The following is a 12,488-nucleotide window of genomic DNA, read 5'->3' as shown; positions in this document are numbered from 1 at the left end:
CATACATACACTACATACATACATACATACATACATAATACATACATACATACATACACTACATACCTACATACATACCAATACATACATACATACAAATACATACATATACATACATACCAAATCATACATACATACATACATACCATAACATCATACATACATACATACATACATACATAAACATACATACATACATACATACATAAATACATACATTTACATATCATACATACATACATACATACATACATACATAACATACATACATACATACATACATATACATACATACATACAAATACATACATACATACATACATACATACATACATACATACATACAAATACATACATACTACATACATACATACATACATACATACATACATACATACATACATACATACATACATACATACATACATACATACATACATACATACATACATACATACATACATAACATACATACATACATACATACATACATACATACATACATACATACATACATACATACATACATACATACATACATACATACATACATACATACATACATACATACATACATACATACATACATACATACATACATACATACATACATACATACATACATACATACATACATACATACATACATACATACATACATACATACATACATACATACATACATACATACATACATACATACATACATACATACATACATACATACATACATACATACATACATACATACATACATACATACATACATACATACATACATACATACATTACATACATACATACATACATACATACATACATACATACATACATACATACATACATACATACATACATACATACATACATACATACATACATACATACATACATACATACATACATACATACATACATACATACATACATACATACATACATACATACATACATACATACATACATACATACATACATACATACATACATACATACATACATACTACATACATACATAACATACATACATACATACATACATACATACATACATACATACATACATACATACATACATACATACATACATACACATACATACATACATACATACATACATACATACATACATACATACATACATACCATACATACATACATACATACATACATACATACATACATACATACATACATACATACATACATACATACATACATACATACATACATACATACATACATACATACATACATACATACATACATACATACATACATACATACATACATACATACATACATACATACATACATACATACATACATACATACATACATACATACATACATACATACATACATACATACATACATACATACATAACATACATACATACATACATACATACATACATACATACATACATACATACATACATACATACATACATACATACATACATACATACATACATACATACATACATACATACATACATACATACATACATACATACATACATACATACATACATACATACATACATACATACATACATACATACATACATACATACATACATACATACATACATACATACATACATACATACATACATACATACATACATACATACATACATACATACATACATACATACATACATACATACATACATACATACATACATACATACATACATACATACATACATACATACATACATACATACATACATACATACATACAAATGTTTTCAAGGATACTCGTGCACACATACAAAACAAATGAACTCGCTCAACTTTTGTTGATGTTTTCAAACTAAATGTATTTCAGGAAATTAAGTATGGATCTGGCGGGCGTTGGAGTTTACAAGTCATGTCTCTAATAAAAGGTGTCATCCGAAGTCGAAGGGTTTGGGTTATGTATTTTATCTTGGTTAAGATACATGGTTCGGAACCTAGTTTGGTTGTGTCTTTTGTGAAGTCCAGTATGGAACTTTAAGCTTGGGTGGTCATGTAATCTAAACCTAATGTCTTAGTTTGATGTTAAACAATGACGATTGTATTATTTTGAAAACTATCTATGGATGAACACCTTGGTTTTGATCATATAGTTGTTTGTTATGGTTGAATGCAATGATATTAAGCAAGTCACCCCAAATCACGCTTCCGCAAAAGTCAGGGTGTGACAAGTAGAAAATCTGTCACCGGCTTTGGCATCTTTCTTGGAAATTCTTTAATTTCTTGGAAAAGTAAAAAACAGAGTGTGGTATCTAAATCTTCTGCTAAAGCAGAATACAGATCTATGTGTGCTGCACTTTGTGAGATTATGTGGCTGATAAATGTGTTGCAAGAGTTACAAGTTAAAGTTGATTTACCTGTTAATTTGAAATGCGATAGTAGTGCCGCTTTATCTATCGCGGCAAATTCTGTGTTTCATGACAAAACCAAACACTTTGAGATCGATCTTTTCTTTCTTAAAGAAAAGATAGCTTCTGGGTTAGTTAAAACTGTTGGTGTTAGTTCTGGTGATCAATTGGCTGATATTTTCACGAAAGGATTACTTCCAGCCAATCATAACAAAATGTGTAAGTCTTTAGGTTTATCTAATCCTTTTGGTATTAAAACTGAGGGGTGTGTTAAAGATATTATCGTATCTTTAGTTTTAATACCTTGTTTCTTTTTATTAAGTGTATACTTATTCTTTATTTTCTTGTTACATGTTTCCTTCTTTGCGATGGTTGAGCTGGATCTTTCAAGTGGACCGTTGCTATCCTTTGGGCTGGAACTTAGCTGGCTTTGGGCTGGAGATTAAAAGACTTGCAGCTTTGGGCTTATAAATATCTTTTTCCTGGTGTGATAAGGACAATCAGAGTCTCGATCCTTCTAACCAATATACATCGGCGTTTGTTCTTCTCTCTCAGGTCTCATACGTTCTTCGTGAGATCTAGGGCTTTCATGTGTTGAGATCATCTTGTTGATGACACTTCTATGATATTATTCAGTCAATCTTTTCCGATTGAATTGTTTGTGTACTGATTCTGTTCATATTTTTGTCGAAAGTATTATAAAATTTCCTGTTCAGTCTTGAGTTTCTGACACATGTGCATGTATCAATATATATGATAGTGTGGTCTTAGTATAGGTCGGTTTGGTTAATTCCTAAAACCGAACCATAATCGGGTACTTCGATTATCAAAATATCATAACTGATCAGTTTAGCTAATCGTCTACTTAAATCACGTGTGTCAATCTATACCTAACATTGACGTCAAGTATTATGACTAGATTAGTGTAACACAAATTTTAGTGAGAGATCACATTAATGTTTGAATATTCATTCTTTTTATCAAAGCTTCAAACCCATACACATGCATGATCTCTAAACTGTCTGCAAGAAAACAATATACAAAAAGACATAAATTTGAAGAAGGTGAGAGATAGTGATGGAAGAGTTTGAACTTTCATACTCGGTGCATACATGGAATTTGATAGACGAAATGAATCACTACATTTCATCGTCATGTTCAGTGAATCTGTAGGCATGGCCGGGGAGGAACACCGGGCAGGGCGTAATATTTCAAAGGGCACATTTTTTATGAAACAAAATTCGATATGTATATGTTAAATATATTTTTAATAGAGTATACACGTATAAACACCATCATAGGCCCACTTACAAAACCATTTTTATAGTTTAGATTAGTTACTAGCCCATTGACATTAGGTTTAGACTTTTAGTGAGCTCAATACCCAATTTCGTTAAGGCCTAAGGGCACGTTTTTTCAAATTCGAACAGGGTACAGAATTCTTAGAGCCGGCCCTGTCTGTAGGAATGGAATGGTCAATCAAGTTTATTGTTTGGTATACATTACTTCACAATTGAGTAGAATCACATTGGTAAACAAAGATAACTTATTATATGATATAAAAATAGTAAAATATACAAGGTATTGTTAATGATGTGTAAATATATGTAGACTGTTAGCTTAGCTAATGCATGGTTAAAAATCTGTTCGGTTCGTTTATGCCACAGACAAAAGCCAAAACTGAACCACAATTATCAGTTAATTAGTTAAGGCTTAACAGAACAATTTGTTAATTGTTCGGTTAAGTTAGTTAGTTTGGTTACATTCAGTTGATTTGATTATTTGTTTACCCCTAAAATGTGTTCAAGTTCTAAGGACATATGAAAATTCCTATAGATACTCATTATCATTTATTCATCTCTCAGTAATCAGTATGTTACCAACCTGTTTACAACTTCTGGTACTAGTAATTTGTATGCATGTAATGCTCTAGTTCTTCTTACCTACATACTACAATATATGATATGCTATACTGCAAAATGTAACGGTAATAATTTGGCTATATGGTGTGGAATAAAGTCCCTAGCGGCTTTATCACGCCACATTAGCGCCCCATAAGCGAGGGGTTTTATCGTTAACTTGCACGAGTGTGGAATAGCGCCCCATTAAAACGCCCTTTAAAACAGTATAAAAAAGAAAAAAGAAATCATAAAAGGAAGGATTCGGATTGGTAGGAATCAATGGGCCCATATTGTCTCCTTTGGCGCTTGTTAGTCCCTCCGTACTCACATGTTATATAACGCCACCACCATCCATAGCGCCCAATTGCGCCGGCGAACACCACCGCGGCTGGCGCCATGCAACGGGTATGGAGAGGCTACGCGAAAATTATAACGGGACTTTGGTGTTGGGGTTTGTGTTGGTCTCTCACACACATATATTTACATACATATGTATGTATAATTGAAGGGGTTATATAACCCCATTTCAACTACACACTCAAGCTATATAACCCATTCTCTTACACATTTTGCCACTTGTCACATAAGGGCTTGACCACTACACATGGCCTTATTGTGTTGGCTAACCCCCCATAGCCCCCCCCCCCCCATGTAGCGTCTACGGGGCGGTGTTTGGGGCACCATAAGGGTGATGTGGCGAGGGACGCTAGCCCACACAACTCAGTCTAATAGTAATATTCTTCGAGTCGGGGTCTTAGCGGGAACAACCTTTCTATATCTTGGTATAGAGGCTTGTCATCATCTCACCCTTTCATACCATACCAATAGCTTTTTCTATGAGTACAATTATAACAGGTGCATTTATTTTGTTTTTTTGTTTTTTTATATCTCAATAAAAGCAAACCATCTAAAGAAGTGTTCAAATACAAAGTATTGGATAAGCCTTTGCCTTCTTGTGTAAGTTCCATTCTAAAAAAATGTTCAAACACAAAATACACAAGCCATAATTCCAAGTGCACACACTATAAAAGTATAAAATCAGCATTTGACTGGTGCGCTACATTAAATGGTTAAAACTTCCATATCAAGTGAAAAGGGAAATTCAACCAAGTGACATAATAACCCCTCCAACAACTTCCAAGATTTCATGTGTTGTCCTAACATAAAACCTTAAAAGATGTTACAAATTTATTTCAACTAAAAAATACAATTTTTTGTATACTTTATATTTATCCTCTATGTTGGGTTGTGAAGGCCTTTGGGCCTAATTTGGTATGCGGTGGAAGTCAACAGAAATATATATATATAGGATTAGGTTCAAACGTGAACAAATTTTTAAGAGTGAACCACGTGAACTGATCTGAACTGTTGATTCCGTATACATTTACCAAGGGTAAGATTGTAACTTTATATAAATATTGAATTTAAATTATTGCCTTATTAATTTCAAAATCCTAACATATTTAAATCATCATCAGTTACCAACATTTTCAACATCTACAAAACAATTACTTATTTTAAATATGTTAGGATAATCTTAACTTATTTTAATATTATCATTGTTTTTGGTAATTGTAGCAAGATTCGAATTATAGTTTTAGTCTTTTTTTGGTTGAACTAGAGTTTTCAGTAATCTTTTTTATTGTGTATAACTCTTAGCTCCGTAGTACACATGTGTACTGCTATGTTTTATACATTCCAACACGATAGTACACATGTGTATAATACATGGTATAGTACACATGTGACCCACAACATTGTTGTCTTAGCTTCGTAGTACACATGTGTACTGCTGTGTTCTACTGTTCTATACATTCCAACACCATAGTACACATGTGTATAATACATGGTATATTTACGGGATTTACTCTCTTATTATTGGAAATAATTTTCTTTCCTAGTTTTAAATAAGCAAAATAATATAATTACACTTCTACCCTTTTAATTTTAATAAAACAATAAAATCTAACCTATTAATTACAATCATGCCACCCCTTTAAATAATCAAGATCATATTAATCAGCGGTCAAGATTTGTTTACGCAGTTCACTCTTGGGAGGTTGTTCCCACTAGAACCTTACCCTATATATATATATATATATAGGATTAGGTTCAAACGTGAACAAAATCCCAAGAGTGAACTGCGTGAACTGATCTGGGCCCTTGATTTTTATGATCTTGAGATTAAAGTGAGTGGCATGATGGTAATTATTTGGTTAATTTTTTCCATTTAATTAAATACAAAAAGGGTATATGTGTAATTTCAATCTTAAATTGTTGCATAAATCTCTCACAAATCAAGTAATCAATTATCATCTTAAATTGATTGCATAAATCTCTCACAAATCAAATCAAGGATTAGGAAAGATGTAACTTAATTCAATTATTAAAATAATTATTTGTTTAAATGCGATGTACACATGTGTATCTGATTTTGCCCTCTTTTTAATGCGATGTACACATGTGTATATCGTCTGTTTTTGTGATATCTTGGAATTTTTTTGTATTGAATGTTGATGTACACCTGTGAATTACTGTACACATATGTACGATACTGAGTACACATGTGTACTGTTCTGTTTATATCCAAGTACGCATGTGTATACCGTTGAAAATATGAAGGTTACGCGGATCTTAAAAATCAAAATTTGAATTCTGGTGATGAAATCTGAAATAAAAATTAAAATTTAAACCTGGTGATTTGTTGTTTGTTTTGATAATTATCTTATTAATAAATAAACATAATGTGGATAATGAATTTAAATTAGGAAAGATGTAACTTAATTCAATTATTAAAATAATGATTTAAATCTAATTTTTTTAATTACAATCCTACCCTTAACAACTAAAAAGGAAATCAAGGGTCCATATCTGTTCACGCAGTTCACTCTTGGGAGGTTGTTCACGCTGGAACCCTACCCTATATATATATATATATATATGTAGGAGAGAGTTTAAATGAGAACGCTAAATATCACGAGAACAGTGAGAATAAATGAAAAAACCACGAGAACTTGGTCAAAAACAATTCAAATTCAAAATTTCTTTTTACACTTATCATTATTATTCGAATACAATGTTAAAAAATAAATTTACACGTTTAAATTTACGTGAATTCGTAAATAAAGAAAATTTACACAAGTGTAAGTTTGTCATTTACACATGTGTAAATTTGTTATATTTACATATGTGTAAATTTGTTATATTTACACATGTGTAAAAAATCTAGTAAGAGTGATTTTGAGAGGAGAAATAAATTATTTAATATTGTGAATTCTTTTTTGATGTTGTATTTTAATTAGAATGATGTTTGTATTAAAAAATTCGGTTTTGATTGGTTTTTTTATTCGTTCTCACGGTTCTCGCAATATTTAGCGTTCTCAAGATAACCCTCCCCTATATATATATATATATATATACACATATATATATATATATATATATATATATAGGGGAGGGTATAAATGAGAACACTAAATATTGTGAGAACCGTGAGAACAAATGAAAAAACCGCGAGAACTTGGTCAAAAACGAATCAAACTCAAAAAACTTTTCTACACTTATCATTATTATTCGAATACAATGTTAGAAATTTAATTTACATGTTTAAATTTACGTGAATTCGTAAATAAAGAAAATTTATACATGTGTAAGTTTGCCATTTACACATGTGTAAATCTGTTATATTTACACATGTGTAAAAAATCTAAAAAGAGTGATTTTGAAAGGAGAAATGAATTATTTGATGTTGTAAATTCTTTTTTTGATGTTGTATCTTAATTACAATGAGGTTTGTATTAAAAAAAATTGGTTTTGATTGATTTTTTCATTCGTTCTCACGATTCTCGCAATATTTAGCGTTCTCAAGATAACCCTCCCATATATATATGGGGGGCCACTAAAATAGAAACTACCTTCAGTTGCGAGAACCGCAAGAACCACTCTCCACCAATCAGATTATGCCACTTATACACTAATATTTTAAAACCAAAAGGGTATTTATGTAATTTACTTTAAATGTCAATTTCATCTCAGTCTGTGTCTTTGACTCCTTTTAAAATCCTTTCAATTTTCTCTTTCTTCACATTTTTGAAATCTCTCTCTCTTACCTGATGAAGAAAATCATCATCTTCATCATCTTCAGCTTATGAACACCACCGGCACCACACCCACACCGGCGACCCCCAAACACCACCGTCTCCCACCTCCACCTCCACCCAAACTCTAAAATGTCTTCCACCTCCACCCATCTCAAACACCACAACAATCCCAACACCAGTTTCAATCGCAGGATTTCAGTTGCCGGAGACCACGGGGGTGAAGGGCGGGTTGTGGTGGTGGGTTTGACGGCGAGGGAGTTTCAATCACCGGAGTTTCAGTCACCGGAGTTTCAATCGTTGTAGGCGACGGGTGGGTTGTGGTGGTGGGTTTTGACGGCGACGGCGGTGAGGGTGCCGGTGAGGATTGACGGCGACGGTGGTGGTGGGTTTTGACGACGACGGTGGTGTTTGGTTAGCTCTATTTCTCTGAGACATTTTATGAAACACCTTTTGTGATATTGGTTTGCACGTTCATCTTGTTTACACATTTGGGTGTTTGGTTAGCTCTGTTTCTCTTAGACAATTTTAATGGGTCTTGTTGGTTGAACTTATTTGATTAGTTGACTACTACATGTGTTATATTTGCATTTTTAATGGGTCTTGTTGTTCTTCATGCTTCACTTCAGTTTCAGATGTTTTAGTAAAACTATACACTTAGATCTGTGTGATTCACCATTGAACATATGTACCTTTGTTGATCTTTGGTTATTTTCGTTACAAAAGCTAGTGATTTGACCAAAATGAGGTTAATAGAAGATAAGGGTTGTTTAAATCATGTCTCTTACGAGACGTCAGGTGGCGGCAACGGTGGCGGTCACCGGACGGCTTTAGGCAAACCGACACCGTCAAAATGGGACGATGCACATAAATGGATAGTCAAGTTATCGAGAGACGGCGAAAGCAATCACTCGAACAGTTGGATTGGGCGATGATGATGCAAAAAAAACGTATATTTTGATGACGATGGTGCGGCAAAGATAGTAGAGGGTAGGTTTTTGAACCTGCAACCCCACTTTGCAGCCTTTGATTATCAGAAAAATTGAGCGAAACCCCGTTTTTTTCAAGAATCCACTCATTGTTTTGATTTTTGTTGTTGGTTTTTTATATTTTTTTCTAGTCGATGATGATAACAATCAAATCTGAGACACCTACCGAGTTGCGATTTCTGGGTGCGTTCGTTTTGTGTAAAAAACTTTTTGTAAAAAAAAGTTAAAACCGTAAACTTTTTAATGTAAAACGTAAACTTTTTAACGTAAAACATAAAACGTAAAACGTAAATTTTTTAACGTAAAACGTAAACTTTTTAACGTAAAACGTAAACTTTTTAACGTTAAACGTAAAACGTAAATTTTGTTTTGTTAAAAAATCTGAATCTAAAATGGTTTTTAATAAGAAAATTATGTTTAAAAAAACAACTTATTAATATAATAATACAAAAAAAGTAATAAAAAATAATAAAGACAAAAAGACCAAAAAAAATAAATTTACTAAACTGCCCTTTTGCATTAAAATATTAAAAACATAATAAGACAAAAAGTATTTAATATTATTTTTTACTACTTTTAATCTTGTCCATCCATCTTGAAGATCTAATGGTTGTAAAGTGGTTCTCTCGGTTCTCACAACTGGGGGTGGTTTTCATTTTAGCGGCCCCATATGTATATGTGTATATATATATATGTATATATATAGGGTTAGGCTAACGTACAATATCCCTTATCGTACAATATGTATGCGCTCATCTCAGCCGTCATATCTTCATCCCACATTGAAATCGCATGTTGGTTTTTTGTAACAATTTCGCATGTTGGTTTTTTACCATGCGATTTCATCAAATTTACCACATGCGAAATTGTTACAAAAAACCAACATGCGATTTCATCAAAATTATCACGTGCGATTTCGTCCATGCTATTTTATAACATGCGATTTCACTATATCGTATGTATTGTAAGTTAAGGGATATTGTATTTTACACTTTCACTATATATATATATATTCTCACACTTCTCACACTTTGAGCACTTTTTACAGGTTCCTCTACCTATATATATATATATATATATATAGGGTCAGAATTTAGGGAAACTGTGAAAAGTGTGAGAACAGTGAGAACGCTTATGGATCGTCAGATCAAACAATTTATGGACTAGATTGGCGCGGTGGCGTTTTCGTAAATAACATCAATTTTACTACGTGGACGCGCTTCATTAAGGGTAAAAAGATCTTTAGACTTCTTCACACAAAACGTCAAACTCATAAATAAAACGCCATTAAATTCCCGCTTTAAACTACAAAGCATACATCATCCTAATCTAAACGCCATTAGATATAAAACGCCAAACTTTGTTTTTAAACGATAAAACTGAACAAACAGTAACTAAAACAACAGAACTTCATAACTAGCATTTATTATGTCACACCCGTGTCAAAGGCAGAAGCGCGTAGTATGACTTAATAGGTTTCCATAGCATACGATGTAAGTAAACAAACTATATGATATAAAACATACACGATGTTCATCCATTCCATAATGTAAAGATACAGGCATAAGTTGTTTTGTAGTAAAAGACGACATAAGTTTATAAGTTTTACAAACAAGACTTGGTCAAAATAAAGTTTTTGAAATAACGAGGTTTTGCATCCTATTTCCCGTTCGAAGATGGGATATATGGATCAAACCCTCCAAAATACGGATGACATCATCTTCATAATAACTTGAAACTTCTTAATTCGTTGCACCAAGATCCACTTAGTTACCTGAAATACATGTATGTTTGAAAACATCAACAAAGGTTGAGCGAGTTCATGTGTTTTAAGTTTGTAAGCATCAAAAGAATCTGTAAAACATTTGAAAGTTTAAGTATTGAATCCGGTATGTCAAGCATAAATGAACATGTTGATCATTAATGTGTAGCTAGGACATTAATATGTGTGCCGACATAGGAAGCCACCAACCCGTAAGCGATTTAGTACCGGTCCACCCGGCGAGGGTATTAAAGGAAACTCCATGTGGCCATACAAGGACCCATGAGTGGGGCTCGCCCTGTACCCGATAGATCTACCCCCTTTGTTCCATGGTCTTAAACAAGATTAATGGTGCTTTAAGTACCAGCCTATTCGCAAGTGATCTACTAATTCATTCTGTAGCTTAACCATACTAAGTAACATGTATTTCCCCCCGAGAGTTGTAAAACCGAAACGTTAAAAAGAAAAGGGGGACATGAACTCACGAATTTGCGTCCGTATGTATGCTAGCAAGTCAGGTATCCAATTTGCGCGTAATAACCTACAAGTGATCTAACCCATTAGACACTTGGGTTTATGCTAGTTTATGTACACATTGCTCATCTTGAACATTATTGTATTTGTTATGTATTTGGAACCCTTGTATATACTAAGTATATTGGCATTTGTTTCGTATGTTTGTTTAATGTATATATATATATATATATATATATATATATATATATATATATATATATATATATATATATATATATATATATATACTAGTCATTTACCCGCGCGATGCGGCGGGTAATATATCATTTAGGTTGGTGAGTTTAGGGCTATGTACGGGGGTTGTGAGAGATGTATATCAAAAGCGAAGTAATCGGGTAATCCATTTCATTGTGTTGTGCATGGTTCGGTCGGTTAGGTTATTATCCTCAACCGAAGCCGAAACCAAACCAATCAGTTAGTCTATTTTATTAACAAATCTGTTTTCGGTTTATTCGGTTAGATTGACGGTTTTTGATTTGGTTCATTTAATTTTTGTTAATTGCAAAAACAAAACTTGTGCTAAAAGTTTTGCTTATAAACATATGAAATTGAGGTATAAATACGTGAAATGGAAATATAAATATATGAAATGGAGATATAACCCTCTAACCCGTTACCCAACCGAACCCATTTAGCCACGTATATTTCTAACCATAACAACACGACTATCAATAACATGACGTACGTAGGTATTTCAATGTAATTATTGAAGTTCAACAACGACAAAAAGTGCAATTATATATATAAATGTATTAAATAGAATACCAAGTAGAATTGTCTCATCGGATACGGACCTATAGTTTATAATTAATAACCACTACAAAATT

The sequence above is a fragment of the Helianthus annuus genome, chromosome 4 (assembly GCF_002127325.2).
Source record: "Helianthus annuus cultivar XRQ/B chromosome 4, HanXRQr2.0-SUNRISE, whole genome shotgun sequence".
Classification (NCBI taxonomy): Eukaryota; Viridiplantae; Streptophyta; class Magnoliopsida; order Asterales; family Asteraceae; genus Helianthus; species Helianthus annuus.
The sequence above is the reverse complement of the archived record's forward strand: the minus strand, read 5'-3'. Positions refer to the sequence as shown.